The following is a 4,971-nucleotide window of genomic DNA, read 5'->3' on the forward strand; positions in this document are numbered from 1 at the left end:
GACATGAGACAAAGTATATGTGAACTGCTGTATGGAAAGTGAATTTGCTCTGTAAATCTTCACCCAAATCACAATAAATTAACAAAACAAAACAAAACAAAACAACAAAAAAAAAGAAATCTGGTTTGTTTGGTTTTACTTTTTCTATGACATGACACTTTTCCCTAGTGCGCTATGGGGAATGATTTCAGGATGCCTTTGGTGGACAGCTGCTAGGAGAAACCAACCATGTGTCACTTCACACATTTGTCTGGGGCTTGCACATAGGGACAAAGGTTATTCTTGCTTACTCAGAGGTAAGGCACAAAGAGTCAAGGCAGAAAGAAACACTCTAGAGGAATGCTTTTCCATTTCTGCTATTTCCCCAATGGTCTGTTACTTTAGTCTTTATTTCTAGAATTGATAGCAAAGAGACTAGATCAACATGGCAGAATGAGGACATGCTCCTTCCACTCCAGGCCATAGAAATGACCAGAGATACTGAGATATCACACCCACTGATGCAGATGCTCTGTTGCCCTGCGAATGTCCCTTGTCCTTCTTAGCACACTGGCTTGATTTCCAGCTGCCAAGGCATACCTTTCTTTGTCTGCTGTCTTTTTCTGGCTACCAGTGTCAACTTTGTTGTACAATCAGCAAGCCAGAGGCTCTGGAGAAGTAAGGCCTCCAGGAACAGCCCTCAACCTATGACCAACAGAAGTTGGTGTATAAACAGCCCCAATTTCCATATCCCTCACCCCTTGGTGGGATAACTCTAAGATGCATGTGAAACTGACCTTGAATTACCCAGGGTAGAAACTTTTTTGATAGCAAGCTCTTTATAGCATCTTTTCCTGCCCTGTCTTACTACCCTGCTCCCCTATTTCCATTTCCCGGGATTGTCTCTAAAATAAATTCCAAAACCAAAAACCAAACCCACTACCTTCAAGTCAATTCTGACTCACAGTGACCCCATAGGACTGAGTGAAACTGCCCCATAGGTTTTCCAAGGCCATAATCATTATGGAAACAGGCTGCCACATCTTTTTCCCCACTGGCTGGTGGATCTAAACCACAGACCTTTTGCTTAGCAGCCAAGCACTTAAACACTGTGTCACCAGACTCTCTAAATAAATTACTTGCCATCAAACCTATGGCAAGGTCTACTTCTGGGGTAAAATGAGCTATGATACTTACATTTACATACGTATAGCAGGATGTTAAATAGAATTTTTCTAACTATGTCTTTTGCTGAGGTTTCAGAACTAGAGATCATGGGTGCTAAGTGCCCACATATTGCAAAGAAAGGAGCCAGTTGTGTCTCTACTAAACTTATGAAAACAGGGCCCATCTGGTACAGAGGCCATCACTCACACCATCTGTGGAAGGGAAAACCAGACATGTAAAGAGGATTGACTAGAGAATAATTTATTTTCAGAAGATTTGTAGGAACTCCTGTGCTGTTTGATGATATTTCCTCCTACCTCAACCAGCTGAGGGGGCCCCAAGAGAACTGTTCATAAAAGTGGGGTGGTCTGTAGGAGTGGAAACTAACATCTCATTTCCTGGTTGGATGCTTGTAGAGCTGAGGAAACCAAGATAGAAAGTTACACAGATAGATGATAGTGCTGTGGCATCAATTCTGACTCACGGTGAGCTTATGTAAAACAGAATAAAATGTTACCCAGCCCTATGTCCTCCTCATGGTTGTTAATATGTTTGAATCCATCATTGCTGCTATTGTGCCAATCTATCTCACTTAGGGTCTCCCTCACTCTCAATGGCCCTCTACTTCCAACACGATATCCTCTTCCACCAATTGATTCCTCCTGATGACATGTCCAAAGCAAGTAAGCTAGACAATATTCTTCTAGGATCCATAAAGATCATAAAGAAAACATTGGCTGATGTTTGGAAGTAGATCACTAGGCCTTTCTTCCTAGTCTGTCTTAGTCTGGAAGCACTGCTGAAACCTATTTATCATGGGTGACTCTGCTGTTATTTAAAATATGCTGACATAGCTTCCAGTATTACAGCAACATGCAAGCCACCACAGTATGGCAAATTGACAGATAGGTTGTGGAGGAAACCCACAGATCTCCCATAATGCTACCAGAGGAGAGTGAGAAAGAGATAAGAGGGCAATTTAGTATGTGTCCCCAAAAGCTCAGAGACTTAGATGAAGATGGTAGAGGTAGCCAGGAGGCTGGCTGGAGCAGCATGTGATGACAAGTTGCAGAGAGAGTATGGTGGCTGGAATGTCTAAATGTCCAGTTTTCCAGGGCCAAATGGGCTACATGGGATGTTACTGGTCTCAAGTCATCCTGAAAGGCCGCTGTGTGATGGAGTGAGGGTACTCCAGGGTTCTACTGATGATGGTAGTTGAGGGGCATTGCAAAAGGTGAGCTAGAGTGAGCATCACCCGTCAAGGATTGGTGGAATGTGGGAGTGGCCATGGAGGCCCCATGTGAAAGGGCAAGCCAGCACTTGGAGGCCTGCCCAATAGAGCATTGAGCAGCCAGGCAGGAATTAAAGAGAGCACTGGCTCTCTCTGTTCCCTCCTCCATCTCCTCTTATTGTCTGCCTTGTTCTAATCTGGGAGGAGCTCAGAGGGCAGAAGGGGAAGAAACAAAGAATAAGAGAATGGATCAGTCTTGACCCCCTCAGTTCAGGCAGTAACAAAGAGTAAGAGGATCTTTGAATTGGGTAAAAATGGAAGTTTGGGTTTAGATAAGACTGAGTTAATGAAAATTAACTACAAATGAAAATTTGTAGTTTCTGCTTGAGATATTGTTTAAGGGACAAAGAAGGAAGATTTGACAGAACATGTTTGAGAGAAGATTGAAGCTGATTCCGGGGTATAACTTCCAAATTCAGCTTGTACAAAGTGGAATGTGTGTAATAAGGGACTTAAAATATGTTACAGTGTTTACCCATAATCCTTCAAAGTAAGAGGGAGTATCCTGATTGGACCAGAAGTCATAAGGAATCCTCAAAAGATACAAGCAAATGGATTCAAAATGAAGGAGGAAAAAACAAACAAACAAACAAACAAACAACCCACAGCCCCTAGGATAGGACTAATGCAAAAGAATTGAAGAACTCTGGGAGGTCCTCCAAGCCCAGAAGGAGGAGGAACCTGGGGGTAACTTTTGAGAAGTTGGGAGATACGTGATGGAAACAGCCAGGCAGTTTGGCCCTTTCCTCCTTCCACACTTGAACCATGTGGGTAGCAGAGATGTCAGGCTCCACAAAAATGGCACTTCTCCCAGGATCTTGAAATTTAAACTCATTCCAAAATATATCTCTCCATTTGTGGGATTTCCAACCATAGACCATGGCCATGACGCTGAAGTCACATCACTTGTTACAGGCTAACATGGCTGACAATGAGAATCCAGAAGCTTTCCTGTATTAGTTGTTTTGAAGCCTCCTTCTTGAGCTGGGCTGAATTCCCCTGGCTCTTCTCTATATGCTCATTCTAAAGAGTCATGCAATGTAAATTGGTTCTGCCTTTCTAATGCTAAGAGATCTGGCTGACTTAATAAGCTGTCTGCCCTGAGAGAAGCTGGGGCTGCTGCTGCTGAATTTTCAATTATTTATGGTGAATATTGGAATGTATCAACTCCCAGGCAGGGCTCTCCTCAACAAGAATGTATTCTGTAGTTGCAAACTCCAGGAAAACTTCACGTAGGTTAATTTCAGTTTTGCATCTGTGAATATTTTATTTCCCAGTAACTCATAATGATCCTCTAGGCGCCATTACTGTTGAGCAAATATGCCTCCCGAAATGTAATTGCACATATTTTTTGCTTTGGGTAAAAAAGATTTACATGCATAATGGGACACTTCTCATAAATTTTATGAAAGGACTCCTCTCTCTCTTTCTTCTTCTTCCTATTTGCCTTTCCTTTCTTTCACATTCATTCACAAAGTTCATAAAAGAACACCAAATACTGTTATATTGCCATTTAATATAAAGTACCATCTGAAAGTATAAATTACCAATGGGTGAGTCAGCCTCAACTCAATCTTTTTGTCTTTTGGAAGGCACATTATCAAATTAGGTATGAAAATAAATCAGAAGACTTACTGAACTGGATCTTTTCCCTCAGAAGTACCAAGGAGGCAGAATTCACAGCTAGCTTTGGAAAAGAGAAAAAAAATTTTCCAGAAACATGGACCATGGAACATGAGATACCTGAGGTCCTACAGGCTGAACCCGAAGCCTCAGGGCCATGAGACCTGTGATGGATTGAGTTGTGTTTCCCAAAATATATGTCAAGGTGGTTGAGCCATTATTCTCAGTGATTTGGCAGTTATGAAATGATGTAATTTAGCAGTTGTGTGTTGATGTAATGATCTCTCGTGATGTGATCTGATATGATCAGCCAATCAGTTGCAAGGGGATTAGGGTGAGATGAAACATCCTTACTCAGCCTTGATCAAATATAAAGGGAGTTTTTCTGGGGTGTCAGACTGTATCACCTTTTATCTTACAAGAGATAAAAAGAGAGAGAAGTGAGCAGGGAATGAGGGACCTGACTACTACCAAGAAAGAAGAGCCAGGAGAGGAGCTCATCTTTGGAACCAAGGTCCTTGTGCTGGGAACCTCCTAGAAGACTGTGCCAAGATGCACTTAGATCTCCAAGGAACGCTGGGCCCATAGATATTGAAAGGAGACAAGGACTTTCCACTCAGAGCTGACACAGAGACAAAGCCTTCCCTAGAGCTGATATCCTAAATTTTTATCATAGCCTCCCAAACTACGAGAGAATAAATTTTTGTTTGTTACAGCCATACCCTGTATTTCTATTATAGAAGTGCTAGATAACTAAGTCCCAGGGTTACAGGTGAGGAGAGACAACGCAGGGACGCCAGAGTAGCAGGCTGGAAGAGCAGGAGAAAGGGGATAAAAGCCTTGAACCCGGACAGAAGAGCAGTCAGCCCCAGGGATACAGGTGAGGAGAGACAAATCAGGGACGCCCAAAG

This window comes from Orycteropus afer, unplaced genomic scaffold (genome assembly GCF_000298275.1).
Source record: "Orycteropus afer afer isolate SDZICR_OR568_19922 unplaced genomic scaffold, OryAfe1.0 scaffold00340, whole genome shotgun sequence".
Taxonomy (NCBI): domain Eukaryota; kingdom Metazoa; phylum Chordata; class Mammalia; order Tubulidentata; family Orycteropodidae; genus Orycteropus; species Orycteropus afer.